The 8,569-nt window shown below is 37.4% G+C and overlaps 1 non-coding gene across 1 annotated transcript; it reads left to right on the top strand.

The window, feature by feature from the left end:
* The first annotated feature begins 2,675 nt into the window (after nucleotides 1-2,675).
* LOC127088454 (small nucleolar RNA R71) lies at nucleotides 2,676-2,782 on the top strand. Its single transcript, XR_007790289.1, has one exon. It is a non-coding gene; the product is annotated as a small nucleolar RNA R71 (small nucleolar RNA).
* Nucleotides 2,783-8,569: the final 5,787 nt, after the last annotated feature.

The following is an 8,569-nucleotide window of genomic DNA, read 5'->3' on the forward strand; positions in this document are numbered from 1 at the left end:
TATGAGATTCTTATTCCTTGTTATGGCGGTACTTTATCCCCATACAAGTTTGGAGTCTGTCCTCTCTCAATTGTAGAGCATCGTCCCCTAAGCAGAAAGATTTTAACCTTTCTCCTTTCCCCACTGAGTTACTTCCTCGTGGATGATCATTATTTCAGTTACCTCCTCAGTAAATTATCTGAATGAAACCACTCCCTTTGAGATATATCCTCATTGGGTTGAGCCTTGATTGACCGTTTCTTTCTAGCTCTTGCCTAGATAGATTTTGTGAGTCTCCTAAGAGTTTATTGCCCAGTAACTAGTAATATTCTTCTTAGTGTGCAGTTTGTTACTTTTTGCCCAATACCCGGCAAAAGTATCCCTGGTTTTTCCCATCAGTGGAGTCCCTAACAGATTCATTTCCCAGGAAGTATATCCTTGATATGCTCATCCTAATCGGTGACAGATATCTTTCTCTCCCCTGCCCGAGTCTATCCTTGATATGTTCATCCTAACCGATGACAGATATTCTCATTCTTAGTATTCTACCCAGTAAAAAGGTAGTTGTAATCCCTATTTTGTTCCCCAGAGAGTTAATCCTTGATATGTTCATCTTATCCGGTGACGGATTTTCTCTTTGGTGGTATTCTATCCAATAACTGATAGATGTAATTCCTATTTTCTCTCCTCACAAAGTCTATCCTTGATATGTTCATCCTAACAGATGACATATTTTCTCTTTGGTGGTATTCTATCCAGAAACGGATAGATGTAATTCCTATTTTCTCTCCTCACAGAGTCTATCCTTGATATGTTCATCCTAACCGAGGACGGATTTTCTCTTTGGTAGTATTCTATCCAGTAACTGATAGATGTAATTCCTATTTTCTCTCCTTACAGAGTTTATCCTTGATATGTTCATCCTAACCGATGACGGATTTTCTCTTTGGTGGTATTCTATCCAGCATTCGATAGATCTAATTCCTACTTTTTGCTCAGTTGGTATATCCTTGATATGTTCATCCTACCCGATGACGGGTATCCTCCTTGACATTCCCAGGCAAGTTTATCCTTGATATGTTCATCCTAACCGATGACGGATTTTCTTCTCTATTGAGTTTATCCTTGATATGTTCATCCTAACCGATGACAGATACTCTCATCTTTGGTCTTGATCGCGACTTTATGAGTCGAATTGGGGTACAAACTGCAAGTGCACAGTTCTATCGCGTAGTTTTAAAAGATATCGATCCCACAGGGACTTATGAATTCCTACAGGATATCTAACAGAACGATCTGCTAGTTGCACAGACATTTTAGTTGGTCTTAATTCTCCCATTTCAAGTTTCTTGCATATGGATAAAGGCATAACACTAATACCGGCTCCTAAATCGCATAAGGCTTTATCTATGACAAATTTTCCTATGTGACAGGGTATAGAGAAACTACCTGGATCTTTAAGTTTAGGAGGCATATTCTGGATTATAGCGCTACATTCAGCAGTGAGTGTAACAATTTCGCTATCTTCAAGTTTCCTTTTATTAGAAAGAATTTCTTTTAAGAACTTAGCATATGAGGGCATCTGCGTAATAGCTTCTGTAAACGGAATTGTGACGTTTAATTGTTTTAGTAGGTCAACAAATTTTTTAAATTGGCCCGCATCTTTGGTTTTAATAAGCCTTTGAGGGTAAGGGATAGGTGGTTTATAAGGTGGTGGAGGTACATAAGGTTCTTTCTTTTCTACGGTTTCCTTATTACTCTCTTCCTTTTCCTTAGGTGTACTTTCTTCCTCAGTTGACTTTTTAGAGTTTTGGTTTTCAGTTCTTGGATCTACTGGTCCTTCCACTTCCGTTCCACTTCTTAGTATGATTGCATGAGCGTGGCTTTTCGGGTTAGGTTGGGGCTGTCCAGGAAATGAACCAGTTGAGGCAGCAGTAGGCGCTTGTTGTTGAGCTACTTGTGATATTTGTGTTTCCAGCATTTTGTTATAGGTAGCCAAGGCATCTACTTTACTTGCTAGTTGTTTGATTTGTTCGCTAGTGTGTATATTCTGGTTTAAGAAATCTTTATTGGTTTGCTGTTGAGAAGCTATGAAGTTCTCCATCATTATTTCCAAGTTGGATTTCCTAGGAACATTATTGTTAGGTGTAGGTGGGGTCAGCTTTTGATATCCAGGAGGTATAGCTGGGGCTTGATTTGGAGCTTGTCCTGGTGCGTATAAAGCATTGTTACTCTTATATGAAAAATTAGGATGATTCTTCCAGTTTGAGTTATAGGTGTGCGAGTAGGGATTTCCTTGAGCATAATTCACTTGCTCTGCTTGGATTCCTGTTAGGAGTTGACAATCTGCAGGAGTGTGACCTTGGATTCCACAGACTTCGCAATTCTGAGTTGCGGCAACCACGGTGGTTGGGGGTGATACATTCAAACTTTCAATTTTCTGGGCAAGGGCTTCCACTTTTGCATTAACATGATCAAGGCTACTTATCTCGTACATGCCACTTTTCGTTTGAGGTTTCTCTACCATTGCTCGGTCGCTTCCCCACTGATAATGGTTTTGGGCCATGCTTTCGATAAGTTGATAAGCATCGGCATAAGGTTTATCCATAAGTGCACCACCTGCTGCGACGTCTATTGTTAACCTTGTGTTGTACAAGAGACCATTATAGAAGGTATGAATCACTAACCAGTCCTCTAAACCATGGTGTGGACAAAGTCTCATCATGTCTTTGTATCTTTCCCATGCTTCGAAAAGAGACTCGTTATCTTTCTGTTTAAATCCATTTATCTGGGCTCTCAACATAGCTGTTTTGCTTGGAGGAAAATATCGGGCAAGGAAGACTTTCTTCAACTCATTCCATGTTGTGACTGAGTTGGAAGGAAGAGACTGAAGCCATCTTCTAGCTTTATCTCTTAACGAGAAAGGAAAAAGACGAAGTCGAATTTCCTCTGAAGTGACACCATTAGCTTTAACAGTATCAGCGTATTGGACAAATATGGATAAATGAAGGTTTGGATCCTCGGTAGGATTTCCAGAGAATTGATTCTGTTGCACTGCCTGTAGCAGCGAAGGTTTAAGTTCGAATTTGTTTGCTTCGATTGCGGGTGGAGCAATACTCGAATGCGGCTCATCTTGCGATGGAGCGGCGTAATCTCGAAGAGCACGAGCTGGTTCTGCCATCTCGGGTATTGGTGAAGGAAAAAGATTTTTGAGATCAGGAATTTCGATAGGAGGGAGATTGTTTGCAGCACGATATTCCCGAATTCTTCGTAAGACTCGGAGATATAGTTCGATGTCGTTGATTCGTAAGTAAAACGGCTCGCCTTATGAGCGAGTGTGTGGCATACAAATCAACGAAAAAAGAGAAATAAAAATTGCCTTAGTCTCTACAGCGTAACAGAAGAGTTACGATATCGACTAAATAAAAGTCCCCGGCAACGGCGCCAAAAACTTGATCGCGACTTTATGAGTCGAATTGGGGTACAAACTGCAAGTGCACAGTTCTATCACGTAGTTTTAAAAGATATCGATCCCACAGGGACTTATGAATCGATATACCATTTTCTAAGGTTACTTCGTAAAGCTAAGGCGGATGATACTTTGATTGTTTGGGGAAAAGTTAAAACTAAAATGAGATCTAGGTTAAATATCAATTAAGCGGATATCGGTATGTAGTTCGTCGTAATTAGGGAATCGAATCTTCGTTGGTTTCTTGGTTTTAAAATAAAATCTTTTCAGTAGACACTATTGATTAAAAGCCTTTTCTCAAACTCTCGCTCTGTTGAATAGACTATGACTTTATATTAACGTAGCTGTCACTTATTAGTTAAGTCTAAAATCACTTTTTAAAAACAATAAAATCTAAAGAAACTCTTTTTAAGAAAATACTAATCGTTTAAACACCCTCGTCTCAAACTCTCGCTCTGTTGACTTAGATTATATAATTAAATTCAAATGCTTAACTCTCGTTCTCACATTTAACTTTTAAAAATACTTTTTGAAAAAGGTTAGAATTTAATTAACTCTAAAAATTGCTTTCGCCCTGATCTAGAATTAATGTCCAATTTACACTGTCCAGTTAAAAACTCAAACTTTCGTTCTATTGATTTTAACTTCTTTAGTCTTTTACTTTCGTACAAAAACCTTGGTATTAAACCTGTAAATTGAGACCATAAAAAGAGTGATTTTATTTTTAAACGTAATTAAGCCAACTTAGTTTTGATTCCTTCATTCCGCTTACTTTACATACCGATACCTAAATAAATTAGCCGGACATGCTAAACAGATCTAAACAATCATCATGCTTAAATAAATCCATCTCAGGCAAACAATATAAATAAACAATAATGCAGGGCATATATAAATTCAAACAATAATTAAAGAACCTGAATAATTAATGGCAATCTTGAACACTCCACCACAGATCGGTTGGATTTGTTCTTGAATTCTTCAATCGGACAGGAAAATAAAAGTGAAGGAATAAAAATCTAGAGTCTAACGTAAGGTTAGATCCAGTAAAAGATACACAATAGTTTCCGGTGTAGAAACTATTGTGTGAAAAATTAATTAAGTGCTAAAAGATTTGCTGGAAAAGGAAATAAAAATTGCAAATAAAGTAAAAACTGTAAAAAGGTAATGTTGTAAAGTATGCTTGCACGGCCGGAAGAGAAAAAGGGACGAAGAAGAGAGAGCTTTAGGGTTGGAAGGAAGTGACTATTTATACTAGTCTACTTGTAACGGTTTCCACAGCTTTCACGTTCCAAGAGTCAAGCGTAACAATAGGCTTCAACGTGCCTCTGTTGCGCTTCTGAAGCCAAAAATATAGGAGAAAGGTGTGACGTCCGTCACACCATGTGTTACGCTCGTAACACAAGGCAGCAGGGCGTGACGCTCGTCACACCTTGCGTGGCGCTCGTCACAGGTCCAGCGCTCCTGGCTTGTGATTGTGGGCTGGGCTTTTGTGGATTTTGCTTTTCATTGTCTTTTTGCACCCCCTTTTCTTCCTTTTTCACTTATGCTTCAAATAAATTACCTGAGACAAATAAAAGGAAAAATAACGAGTAATATCGAATAAAATGAAATAAATCGAAACAAATAATAATACAATTTAATTAAATCGAGTCCAAAAATGTGATATTATTTCATGTTATCAGGTCTTCTGCCCAGTAACTGGTAGTTGTAAATCCTATTTTCTTCAGTTTTTCCTAGCAAGGCTATTCTTACCCAGTAACTGGTAATGAATACTCCCTCCTGGTGTTTCCCAGTGAGTCATCCTTGATATGTTCATCCTAACAGATGACAGATGTCTTCTCTGTCAGATCTTTGTTATCTCCTTACCCAGTAACAGGTAATAGATAATAGATTTCTACTCCTCCTGTGTTGAAGTTTATTTCTCCCTAGTTGAGTTGAGTGCGCATTTGCTTAGTGAAATCGCTTTTCCTACATGATTCGAGTGCTTCAGTGTTATCCTGATCTACTCGTTTTCCCTGCAGATGTTTTGTTTCCCCGGATGAGTCTTTCCATTTTGTTTGGAATTCCTCTAGTCCCCCAACAGTTTTTAAGCCGTAGACTGGCCTACGCATAACCTCATTTTCCCCAGAGTCTCTGTCTCCCTAGTGAGTTTACCTCATGGAATGCATTATACTCCTGCGGACTTTCTGTCTCTCTGATTTCTTTTCCTCTATGGCAATATTTCCCCACAGAGCATTAACTTTTACATTCATATCATATGCATCATGAGGTCTCTTAGGGACCAAAATTTGTTTCTATATGTTGTTATTTAAGCCCATTCTACTGAGTCGAGCCGAAGATTTTAACCTTCACCTCCTCAGTTAGAATATCCTTAAATAGGGGCAGCTTTAAGACCCCAATTTTGACCCTAAGACCCCTCATGCAATTTCATCATATGCATTAGCATTGGGATCATACCTTGGCATCCTCCTTACCTCCCTTTCATTGGGTTTGCTTTGGGAGATATCACCAAGCACCATGTGTTTGTATCATACTTTTATATTTATCATTTTACTAACCAAAATACCAAAAATATGTCTTTGTATTTGCCTAACTCTTTTGTAGGTAGGGCATGATCACCATTGATCTATCAAGTTCATATCTAGGGTTTGAGACCCTCATGACAAGGAGCACAACTATGGATTTATCCACAATGGTTAAAATCATCATATATGAGTCCCAATGATCTCTACATGATACATTGATCAAGTTTTCTTCAAGAGTTTGGAGGTGATTTGCCTTGGAAACCCTAGTTTGACTGGGTATCCTGAGTAACTTCTCCAACAAGCCATCTCACCAATTGATCAAAGTTCTCAAGGGACACTTCAAATTTTATAATCTTATGCATATATGATCTACCATTAGCCAATAAAGTCAAGAGAATTGAAAGTTAGCAAGTTGGTTGATGGTGGTTGGCCAGATGAATTCATCTGATCAAAACTGGGTCTCCCTAAACCCTATCTCCTACAATTTTCACCATATCAAAATGCTTCCAAGAGAAATGTTACTCTAAATTACATTACAAACAACTTTCATGTTGAGATCTAGAGCTAGTTTTTCTTGGAAAATTATCTTCTATGTTGAAACATTATAGGTCATTTTGTCTAAACCCTAATTTGAAAGTCAAATTCCCAAGGCCATAACTTGCTCAATTTTTATGCGATGAAAGATTTCCAAGTTGCACAATCAAATTCAAGATGTCTACTTCAACATTGATGTTTGGAGTGGAAGCAAATTCAACTTTTATGAGCATGTGATATGAGGATACATTATAGGTCATTTTTGACCTATACCATTGAACAAGTGATTTTTCCAAACTTCAAAAATGCATAACTCTATCATTCTAAATCCCAATGACATTAAAATGGTGACTATTTTGAAGGTCTTTTAAATAGCTACAACTTTGATGAATACACTTTTCTCATTTGAATCTCACATACAAAGTTAAGGTGGAATATTGAGATATATGGCTTGACACTTAGAAAATATTTCAACATGTTGAAATTTCCAAACTTCCACCTCAAAATTCATCATGATCCAAGCTCTAAATGAAAAAGTGTTCAACATCAAACTTGTTCCTCTTGATCCAAGCTTTCAAAAGAACCCAAGTTCATGCATTTTGGATGAGGTTTGATAGGGCTGCGCATGGCTTTAACAAAGCTGCACCATTGGAGAAAATCAAAAGTGCCAATGACCATTTCACATTGCCTTGCCAATCAAGCTTCATTTCAGAAGCATTTGGACCTAAATGGATTGCTTCATGGGCCTGTACACGCCCATGCAAGCTTGTGCATCACATTGCCAAATTTAATAAATTTTGAAGTGTGCAATTATCAATCCCAAATGCTATAAATACATGACCTCTGAGCTCAACTGAAACACATCTTGCGCGCCAACTTTGCCCCCCAATTCAAACCCTCTCATTCTAGAGGAAAACCTAAGAATTTTCAATTTGAAAATTGAGTTTGAATCTTTAATGTTGGAGATTGAAAAACTCCAGGATCCAAAGCCTTTCACCCTTGCTAATCACTTCCTGCAAGCTTCTCAAGTGTGACCAGATCGTGTTTGAAGCAAGCAACATCAAGTTTTGCACATCATTGAAGGTAATTTTCAGAAAACCTCATCTCTTCGATTCTCACTCAATTCTACTCAATTCTCTTGGATCTTTGGTTGTTTGAAGTCCTACCAATGTAGGCAAGAAGATTGGGTTTCTTAGAGGTCAAATCGAAGCAACTCAGTTGACACACCTCAAAATTCAACTCCATATATCTCTCTATATATTTGGAGTTAGTTAAAATTAAGGTGATATTCGTGATCTACACCATTTTATCTTTCAGATCATGTTCTCTTTTGTCATTTATGATATGGTGATGACTGAACCAGTCCGGCCAGGGTCATCGGAGAAGATGATCGGCCTTTGGCTCAGGCGATGAGCTGGAAATGTTCAGAGCCATTAAATGAGTTTGAAATGTTTTAATCCCGTGCGTTGCTTTTAAATACCAAGCCTATGTCGTTTTGACTGCAGTGCACCATGGAACGCGCGCGCTGATCCACTTGATCTGCCACCTCAATTAATGAGGGAGATCAAGTGGTCCACGTTTTTTGCTATTTATTTATTTTCATTTTAATTAGCTTATTTTCATTAGTTCATATTGATTCTAATATTGATCCAAAAAATATGAGAGTTTCACCAAAAAAAATTCAAATAATTTCCTCTTTCATAATTTGAATTAAAATTATTTTTTGGATCATTATTAATATTTTTCATGATTTAATTGATTTTGTGATTGTTTTTAATTGTTTAAAAATACTTTTAAGTCTTTAAAAATTCTGAATTTTTTTCTCAAAGGTCCTTTGACCTTGCTTGACCTATGATAAATCTCATGGCCATTTCTTTGGTGTTTTGATGAGGTTTTAGGAATTTGACAAACCATGTTTAATTAAATGTATTATTTTAGTATTTTTAACTTCAATAAATGTCAATTAATTGTGTTGACCTATTGTGGTGAATTGTATAAGTTTGACTCTTGTTGTTGGGCCTTGGTAAATGTTGATTTTACTTTGTCAAGTTAATATCAT

This window comes from Lathyrus oleraceus, chromosome 5, assembly GCF_024323335.1.
Source record: "Lathyrus oleraceus cultivar Zhongwan6 chromosome 5, CAAS_Psat_ZW6_1.0, whole genome shotgun sequence".
NCBI lineage: Eukaryota > Viridiplantae > Streptophyta > Magnoliopsida > Fabales > Fabaceae > Lathyrus > Lathyrus oleraceus.